The sequence below is a fragment of the Sciurus carolinensis genome, chromosome 11, assembly GCF_902686445.1.
Source record: "Sciurus carolinensis chromosome 11, mSciCar1.2, whole genome shotgun sequence".
Lineage (NCBI taxonomy): Eukaryota > Metazoa > Chordata > Mammalia > Rodentia > Sciuridae > Sciurus > Sciurus carolinensis.
Genome location: NC_062223.1, coordinates 24,638,191 through 24,649,214, shown reverse-complemented (window position 1 = coordinate 24,649,214; position 11,024 = coordinate 24,638,191). Strand labels below are relative to the sequence as shown.

General features: G+C 34.1%; 1 pseudogene; it reads right to left on the bottom strand.

The window, feature by feature from the left end:
• Nucleotides 1-3,730: 3,730 nt before the first annotated feature.
• LOC124959236 (olfactory receptor 4P4-like) lies at nt 3,731-4,659 on the bottom strand (annotated as a pseudogene).
• Nucleotides 4,660-11,024: the final 6,365 nt, after the last annotated feature.

The following is an 11,024-nucleotide window of genomic DNA, read 5'->3' as shown; positions in this document are numbered from 1 at the left end:
AGTTAGGTGAGAGATATGTGTAAGAGTCAACTAGCTAAACAGAGACTTCCTCAAGGGAAGTTCCATGTCTTAGAAAATAAGAAGAAAATTTAGAAAGTCACAGGTCAGAATTTACATGATTCTTGTCATGAAAAGATCTGAGAAATTATAAAGCAAAGTCTCAGAAAAAGCAGATGAATGGTGAAAAGGTGACCTGTCAATCATTGCTCCTTTACTGTGCTCTGATGACCTGACCCCTAGGTACACCCTGAGCCTCATGCAAATGTTCTAAAAGCATTATTTATTCAACTAACAAACAAATGGTGAAAATAACTTTATGCCATATTCACTATTATTTTAGAGGTTAACTGTTCTGAACTTTGAAATAAGCAACACAAAAAATATGGATAAAACTAAGAAGATGGGAAAGTACCTTGGATATTTGAAGGAAAACAAAAATAAATAAACAAAAATAAACTTGAGCAGGTTGCATATGAAGTCATGTACAAGCTGAGCCTGGAGATGTCACATTGACCCATGTCATTTGAAGGTAGGAAGATTGTGTTTTATTAAGTTTAGGATAAAAATCCAATGCAAGGTGCTCTACAGAGAAGAGATATGATCCAAACATGATTTCAAAAGAGCCAATTGAACTACAATATCAGAATAGTTTGTTGGGAAACAAAGTTAAAGCACAGAGAATTTTCTGGAAGATATTATAGTATGTTGGGGACAGGAAGTATCAAAGCATTAATGGCAATGATGAAATTAGGAAAATTTTGAAGGTATAATTCTTTAAATATATTGTTAAATAAGATGTAAGGAATACAGTAGTGAAAGAGATTGCAAGATATTTAGTATAAACAATAACATCATAGGCACTATGATATGGTGAGATGAAGAACCCTAGGGAAAAAAAGATTTTTGTGGGAAATGAAGGACAGATTTTTAAATATGAAACTGAGATCCAGTTGGAGATGAGACTTCTCTTGAATGTGCAAATTATCTTAAGTGGTACATAAGTATTATACTTACTTGAATTCATATGGAATGCATCTTTCCAACTTCTCATACTCTGGTCAATCTCACTTCATCCACTTTAATGCTCAGTTAGGGAATGTTTGCTCTGAGAAGCCTTCTCTGATCCCAGTTTGATTAACAGGTCCCATGAAGTATTAGCATATCACGAACATACTTATAATTGCACTCACTAGATTGGGTTGTAATTTTATGATCCCATTAACATGTTAGCAAACCAACACAGGTAAGGAATGATGTCTTATTGAATTTGGTAATCCCAAAGTCTACCGTAGGTAGTTTGACACAACATAGGTTTATTTTTACCTGGAAAATAAATAAAATACTACATTGAATGTTTCTCCCGGTCTTTTATAAGTTGAGAGTTCCTAATATCTGAAATCAGCATCTGTGAAAAAATAGAAGGAAGAAAAAGACAATGTTACTTGTCCTCTTGGGTCTCACACAGAATCCAAAGGAGCCAAATGTACTTTATTTTCTTGTTCTTCTACATTTTGCCCTTGGTGTGCAACCTCCTTGTGTCCTGACTGACACTGCCAGTAAGACCCTGGGTTCACTGGTTTTCTTTCTTGCTTTTTTATCGTTTAAGAATCTATTCCCCAGTCTTTTCTCTGAAATCAATTTCAGACTTGTTCTTCTGAGAAAATGTCATATCATTACAATTTTATCTAACTGGATTTTTACAGAGCACTCTTTTGGCAATTTCGTCTTCCTTCTCCTTTGAGATATTTCTTCTGTTGGTGATGGCTACGACTGCTCTGTGGACATCTGTAAGCCCTTGCATCATCTGGTTATCAGGAGGCCCTGGGTATGTGCTGAGCTGTTGGTCATGTCCTGGGCTGGAGGTTTTTTCATAAGTAGTTCAATGTATCTTAATATCACCTTAACTGTGTTCATTTATTTTTCACTCTATTTTGTCTTCTGAGTAATTTATCTGCATATAACTTCAGATCATTGATTACTTCTTAAGATACAGCTACTATGTTTTATCCGTCAAGTTTCTAAGAAAAATATTCTTTTTCTTATTTATTAAAGTTATTGTATTTGCTTTGTATTAGATGGTTTAGATTTTTATGCTATGAAAATTATCTTATATTTTTATAAAATAAACATAGTCATATTAAATTTTGTGCCTAACTGCAAAAAATGCATTCTTTGTACTCTTTACTCTGACATATCTGTTTCCAACTGCATTTCCTCCTGTCTTAAGTAATTTTTTATGGAGCAATTGTATGGATACTAAATAATTCCAACTTCATTTTTTGTTTTCTATATGAATGGTTTTATTCAAATTATGCCAGAATTAGAAGCCCCTGGAAAGTTCTTACTTTTTTATATGATTTCTTTGCACATGCTTGTGGCTGTTTTTGTGCGGTGAGAATCTGTTTGCAGGAACACATGGCTTTCTTCCTTTACTGTGAGTCTATGTAATAGATATTTTCTAAGAAAATAAATACAAAATTTACTCATCTTTATTTAGTATGTCAAGCTACTCCATTTGCTACAGAGAAGATCTTATTTCATAAAACTTCCCAACAGTGATTATGTGTTAATGTTGGTAGCATAACTTAGTGAGGCATCCCTGACAGTTATACTTTATTTTTTAGCTCCCTTGGCTAAATTACTCTTTTCAGAACTTTCTTCATTTTGCCAATGATTGACAGGCAGTTGTGTTAATTAGCATACCACATATACCATTACATAGATCCTACAAGGGCCAGGGGCTTCAAGTATTTCTAAGTTTTTGATTAAACTCATCCCAGTAGTTTTCCATGAAAAATAAATATTTTTGTTTTGAGTTTAATATCTTTCATTTTATAGCAGAACATATTATAGTAGAGAATCAAAATAAATGCACACTACCTTTCTTAAAATGTTAAGTATTAATTATAATACAAAATAGATAGAAGATGCATTATCAAGAAGGCATGTTCCAAAGTGTTCAAAGCAGCACTATACATAATTTCCGTAAAGGGGAAACAACTCAAGTTCTACCAATATGAAAATGTAAAAAATAATCATTATAAATTCATATAATGATATCATACACATTATTGAAAATAATTAAGTGTTTCACAAATTTAAGGAATGACTCACAAATCTAATAAAGACAAGACAAATACTAAAATGCATAATCTGTGTCAGCCTTATTTTACAAAGTATATGTACAAGTAAAATAATTTTAGAGATGAAGATGATGGTTCCATGAAGTTATTCATTGTAAAGAGAATGAGGAGGGCTTCTAGTATAGTGACAGTTTCTGATGCAATGTGGTTGCTGATTACTTGGTAGTGCTCAGTGTGTGAAAAGTCAGAATGTATATTGGTAATACATGCAATTGTCTGTATGTTTACGTTGCAGTGGAAAGTTTTAAAAAATGAAAGCAAGATATTGTTCAGCTTTTCAGTACGTGAAGGCATGAAAAGCATAACTTTTTCAACACATTACCATGTAATCTTTCATTTAAAATAATCATTCATTGTTCATGTAAGCACAGACTAATGACTAAGTAAGATGGAGCAGAGTATCAATAAGAATAATGCTCAATTTGTTGGTGAAGACTCAAGGCAGAATCATGAAACAGATAAGACATGCTCCTTTTTGATTCTTTTGTCTCCAAACCATGAGAATAGGAGAATTTCAAGAATGGCTCTCACTCAGGATTGTTTTCTCATGGTACCATGGTATGAAAAGCAGAAAATGATTCACAAATTTACATTCTTTCCAGAAGTGTCTGATGACACCAAACTTTTCTCAAAGCATCCTTTATCTCTTGTGTTTCTCAGTGTGTAGATCAGAGGGTTGAACATGGGAGCAATGATGGTGTAGAAAAGAGCAAACACTTTGTCTTCTGGGAAAGTCGTGACTGGTCTAATGTAGATGAATAGTGCAGGTGCAAAAAACAGGACCACAACAGTTGTGTGGGAACTGCAAGTAGAAAGAGCTTTGCTGTGACTCTGCATGGAATATCCCCTTATGGTATACAATATGAAAAAATAAGAAAATCAAGACACCAAAAGTCACCAGAGCAATTAACCCTGAATTAGCAATGACTAAGAGACCTATTATGTGTGTATTAAAACAGGCCAATTTCAGCAAAGGATACACACCACAGAAGTAGTGATCTATCTCATTGGGGCCACAGAACGGTAAGAATATAGTGAGAAGAAACTGACTGGCAGAGTGTATAAATCCCCTAGTCCAGCATGCCTGGATGATTGTGTTGCACCTCCGCCTGCTCATGATGGCAGCATAGTGCAGGGGCTTGCAGATGGCCACGTAGCGGTCATAGGCCATCCCTGTGAGGATGAAGATCTCCATGCCTCCAGATAAATGTGTGGTGAAGAGCTGTGCCATGCAGTTATTATAGGAAATGGTCTTCTCTTCAACCAATAAGTCAGTCATTAATTTAGGGGTCACTGTGGATGTGTAGCAGAGATCAGAGAGGGAGAGGTAATTGAGGAAGAAATACATGGACTGGTTGATGAGCTGAGTGCATGTGATAGAAACCATTATGAGCACATTTCCCTTCCAAATAGCAATGTAGCAAACTAAAAATAATACAAAGCAGAGGATTTCTATGTTCTTATTGTGGGAAAGTCCCAGGGGAATAAATATAGTGATATTATTGCTTTTTTCCATGACCCAGGGTAGATAGAACACATAAAGCACCTGAAATGACATGATTGGTGAGCTTACATTTACAAGTATTTGCCGAAAAGTGATTATTGTCTATTTGAGGAACCAAACTAGGTTTAATTACTTTCATTATGGTATCTAACAGAATAAAAACCCAGTGTTCAATTAAAATGGCTCTCAAGACTCCCAGTGAGTACATACTGCATTATTTCTATTACCACTTCTATAAATCGTTATCAACTCCTGCCTTAGTAAGCACCAATGCTTTTTTTCAAATAACAAAATTAATATTTTATTTTGGGTAATACCTACTCCTAAATCTTAATGAAATAGGCCGTAGCCCCCTATAAATAATGTTGCTCTGACTTTCTGAGACTCAAAATGCTTTAAGGAAACAGGGGTATATCACATAGCTGATGTATTTTTCCTCATGTACCAACTATTTAAATTGTTTTATTAGTGGAATATACATTATCTTAAGTTAAAAACTAAGGAAATATTTTAAGATGCAATGCTCTTTCTCTAAGAAGCTGAAGCAAGTCTTAACAAATATTTTTATTTGGTTTCTTGTTATTTGTTTTCTTTAAAGTTTTAGTGAAAATTCTGTGCTGACACTTTAACACACATAAAAGCTGAATCTGATGATTAATTTGAGGAAAGAAACAAAATGCTTTGAACCACCAAATAAACCTAAACATTAAGTACCAGAAAAGACTGTGCTTTGGGTAATGTTATACTAAAGTTTGCCTTCAGTGCAGAATATCAGATTTTGGAAGTCAAATTCCTTTTAACCTTCTGATTGGAGGGTAGGGATTTTTTCTGAATTCATCTAATACAATCATTTTGTCCAGTCCCACAAACACTCAGTCAGTGACAAGTCCATACGGGAATGAGGTTTAGAAGGAGACCGTTTGTGAGGTAGACTCTATTTTTTGCATCATATGTATTTACCTTGTGGGTCAAAAATTTCATCTGAGTAAAAATAATATGGAATTACATAACTTGAGCAATACATATATTTGTGGCATTCAAATAATAATGAAATGTGAAGCTGTTTTGTAAATTATAGTGGTATTTGTACAGACGTTATGGAAACATCGGGAAAAACAATCTGATAATCTTTACTCTGTCAAATACGATAACATTTAAGAAGATTAAAACATTTTGCATCTAATGTCACTCAATCAGACTCTTAATTTTCCTTTTTTCTCAACTGGGAAGTTTCAATTCCAAATCAATAAAAATATTTGAGTAGTGGGCATATCATCACCAGTAAAAGTCATTTCAATGCAAAAGAATTTGGTCCCATAAGCTAACACCATTGTACTGGGTGCTAAGACCCACTGCTAAGCAACATCATGGATGCTGCTGAAATATAACATGGAATTATTATCATGTTCCATCAACATGTTCCATCAATTTTGGTTTCCAATATTTTAAATTAAAGTGCTTACAATTAATTCTTACCAAATGATCTCAAAACAACAGCCTTTTGGTAGTGTAAATTTTCTGCCCTAATCTTACAATTAATTTCTTAATCAAATTCTATTTACAATCCCTCCACAATTCTCCATGATACTAGGCAAATTTTGTTACCAACAGAGTGAAAAACTTGTTTGTAATAGTTTATCTTCCCCCAAATTGAGCTACAGTAATATTTTCCATTAAATAAGAAAAGTCATTTTATTTCATTTGAAGAAAAATGATACATTGAACTTATGTGATATGAATTATTCTTCAAAGAGATTTATAAGCATTTTTGTTTTAATAAACCAAATCATATAAATGTGATTTAAAACCCATCTGAAATATACTGCTTAACTGCTATCAAGCATATACACTCTTAAATAAATTGAACCTCAAAGCAAAGCACAATTCAAAATGTTCTCAGGTAAAGTCTCTGTATTCATCTGTCTTCACTGATCTTTATTGATTCAGGTAATCAAATCATCTCAATTCACAAGGCAGTGGCTGGTGATTAATTTCTCTACCAATTTTTCTATGTGAAAAATAGATTAGTACTACATTTTACTACCACAATGAGTAATGTATGAGTAAAAATATAATAAACTGAAGTTTTAAGACAATATAATAATTAATCATAATTTAGAGGCAATCCCCGGTTATATGTCTTAGCTCAATCACTAACTTCAGATTTGATGTTTACAAATTTGGTACTTTCTCTTTAAAAAAGAGCTTTACTTCATTTTAAATACAGGAAAATATATTTGACTATATAATTAGACTTTAGTGCAGAGAATCAACCTTGAAAATAGATGGGGAAGAGTATTTTAAAGAATAAAATAATGGATGAATGATAATTTCACTGTGCTAACATCAATGCAGCACATAGAGAAATAAATAAAAATTACTTTATGTTTATACAGGTTTAAAAAAAAACCTGTTCATAGTAAGACAACAAGTGTTCTGGTCTTAAAAAATGATTTTTCTGACTCTGGAGGCTGAGCTCATAAGCACAACATTATGGGTCCTATCAAAAGTTAAAAAAAAATAAAGCAAAACAAAACAAAACAAAAAAACACTGTACAGCAGCAGAATAAATTGGACATTAACTCTGGCCATCTACTTTTGAAATGTGTGTACACGTCTAAATCTCAGGCAAATCCAGAACTCCTGAATATCAGTTGGTATTCCATGCCAGTCACCTGAATCGACCTGGAAAATTATAAAAGCAACAAACTAAACTATACAGAAAACAGTCCTAGAAATAACAAATGCACAGCTCACACACTTCTCCAGGAAGCAAAAGTCTTTATTCCCTCAAGCATGATTGCAGTGCCGGTTCTCACAGACACTTAGGGACGGGGACCTTACACTCTTGCCCATAAGTCTCAGTAAAGTGAGGGAATCAGTCTCCTTGATCTTTAAGAATCCTGCCCAAAATGTTGTGCTCTGCAGAATTCCAATCATATTCTTCTTAGCCAAGGTCTACTACATCTTTAGAGTTGTAACAGCATGTTCCTCTTTACATAGGTTACCCCAAGAGAGTGGGCAGCTTTATTCTGATATTGACCTTATTTTTCTAGATTATGACACCCCACCACCAATGGACACTCCATTCCTCTTGGAACTTCATGATTTCTTAATCTTAGTCAATAGAATTTGCAAACAGATCAAGTTTGAAAATGAGATGCACATTAGTATGTTTTCTTAATGAGGAAGTAAAAGGGTATTTTCAACAAATATCACATATTTATGTAAGTAATGATAAGAAAGAAAGAAGGAAAGAAAAAAGAATTTGTGTAGGTTCTTAACTGATTTTGAATATTTTCTTTTCTTTTTTTAGTCTTATCTGTTCTCTCTTTACTGAAATGACAGTCATCCCTTAACTATTTAAATTATTTCCTTGTGACTTTTGACTTGACATCGTTAGCACAGGGTTACTGATTTTTCACTTTCTGTTTTTCCCAATTTAGTCATGAACAAATACAAAATTCATATCATTTTGTAACTACTGTCACAGGTCACGTCACTGCATCAAATAATAGACAGGAGGTCACCCCGTAAGGAAAGATAAAAGTTTGAAGCAGGAGTACTTGGTTTTTGAAAAGTAGTTAATCAAAGCCTTTAGAGAGCCAAATTAGTCCTGAGTTTTACCAGGTTCAAATATAAGTAGGATTTTAGATGTGCATTATATCCTAAAGACACATTTTTACTTCCTTCCAGATTTTGCTTATTTACAGAATGTGAACTCTTTATACCAAAGTAATCAACTCACCAGTTAGCATCCTTTTAGAGTCCAGTTATCAGAGCAACTCTACAACTGGATTATAAATATATTGCAAAAAAGACACTTTACAGCATGTACTTCAAATCCCATTCACCACAGAATTTTGATGACTAGGAGGTGCTGTTGATGCAATTTAAGTTCTTTTTCCCCATCTCTGCAACCTGAGGAGAAAACTGTAGTTCTGGTCCTCATGTTAAGAAACCATTCTCACCAATTCCCAGGCAGCATTTTATCATGTTCTCTGGGGAAGAAGTGTGTGTTTGTGTGTGCTTCAAACATTTCTGTCTAATGTAAGTTTTCTAGAAAATTACAAACCTGTAGAGCTTCATTTCATATCTATTTTACCAAATACTCACCAAAATGCTCATCAACAAACAGTATAGTCAAAAATTCTGTAATTTTCCCCTAGTTCTATATAATTAAAAAATACTTTTTTGTACATCTATGCTGAAAACTAGTGTTTATTACTGATTTCCTCTGTGAGCTTTGCTAAGAGAGTAAATATTTAGCAAATAAGCAAACATGTTGCTGGGCACTATGGCACACACCTGTAATCTCAACAGCTTGGGAGGCTGAGGCAGGAGGATGCTAGTTCAAAACCAGCCTCAGGAAAAGCAAGACTGCTAAGCAGCTCAGTGAGACTCTGACTCTAAATAAAATACAAAATAGGGCTAGAGATGTGACCCAGTGGTCTAGTGCTCCTGAGTTCAATTTGTGGTACAAAAACAAAAGGAAACAAAACAAAAGAAAAAATCAAGTAAACATGTAGCAGGCATGAGCAAAGGGATGGTATACATCTTTATAATGTCCCTAGGATCATGTAATTTAGGATACTTAGGCTTTCTCAGAAAACTGATGCTTTTATGATTGCATAAAGTGCCCTGTAACCTCTGACAGATCACATTTCCATCGCGTACTTTGTTAGAAATTAATATTTCTTCAGCTTGCTTTGGTGTTTTTGTGCTGTATCTTTTTTCATGCCTTTACTTACATTATTGTCTTTTAATTGATGTATTTAGATCACACACTGAAGGAAATTAGAATATATTTGGTTTAAAGTCTGTCATCGTACCAATCATTTTATAAGCTATTCAACTCTTTCTGGTCTTTGTTTTATGTAATCTGCTTCACTGACTTTGACTTATTTTAAAAATACATTTTTCTCTTCTGAATTGAGTTATTATTTTTGCAGCATTTGACTGTCACGTACACCTAATTAGAACAAATTAAAAAATTAATAAAAATTTTAAAAACTTTGTGTATTCTCTCTAGAGATAGTAACATTCTTTTATGTGATTATGCTATCAAATAATACACCTACTCTCACGTGATTAAGGAATCTTAGAATTTTCCCAATAACTCTCCCTCAAGGATCACTGTGGGAGGCCATCCTTATTTAGCAGAGTCCCACTAGGATGACCCAAGTGTCACAGAGGCCTAGCTTCTAACAACTCCGGGGAAGTATGTGGTGCTGCGTGGTAGTGGTTCCCTGTCACCTGGAATTTTCCCCCTTAGAAAATGGGTCCCCTAACTCCACCCTATCCTGTCCATCACAGAAGAAGCTCCTCCCAGTGCTTGCCCCTTTACCTGTGTCTATAAATAAAAGAGAGTTGGGCCACTGAGGTTGAATGTTGTAAAGAGGCCAGAGCTAATATGGCCGCACCATCACACTCCCTCTCTCGTAAAAGAGTGTTGGATCTCTTGTGTTTATTGAGTAGATAAGTTTTTTGGGTAATAGAAAAAACACCAACATCCTCCTCTGGCAGTCAACCTTTTTCTCCTCCATGAGGGACGAGGCAGTGAGGCCCCTGACCGATCACACCATTGTTACTTTATCTTTTAGTTTTTGCTGTACTATAAACAGTATGCTTTTACTCTCATTGCTGAAAATGGTCTTCTCTTAGAAGCCTATCTTTCTGAGTCTGACTTTTAGAGCAATTAAAAATAAGAGAAAGAAAAAAAATGGTAGATGGTGAGAAAACAATGTCTAGGATGGATCCTGTAGTACTGCTTTAGAGGCGGAGATTTTAGTATGAATTTATCTTCAGCTCACACACACACACACACACACACAGAGCAACAGAGATAAGCAATCATACACATATAAGCAATCACAAATACTTTGGCATTCAAAGGTTAGAACACATAAGTATAGGACCTAATTCTTAATTCCGAGAGTAGAAGAAATTTACTGTCAACCCATTCAAAACAAGCCTACCTGCCATGTTCACTACCTATCTCTTGTTGGCAAATACCATACTCCAATAACAGGGAAAGAGGACTCTTAGGGGAAATGGTTGTTTCCAAGACACCAATAGGGGAAAAAAAAGGTAAGTTTTGAGAATCTTGCAATTCTTAAAATTGTGTGCTCAAAAAAAAAAAAAAAAAAGATACATATTAATGAAGCAGAGGGACCAACATGATAGCAAATGACCAAAGATGGAATAATTAAAGTGACAAAGTAAGTAATGTAGCATTATATTAACACCGAAAGCATAGAATGAATATAAATAAGTCTATACTAATACAGATTAAAAAAGACTAATAGTAAACAAATAAATGGGAGAGAAGAGAAAAAACTTTTAAAGTGATGATTCCAGAAATGTATGTAATAAAT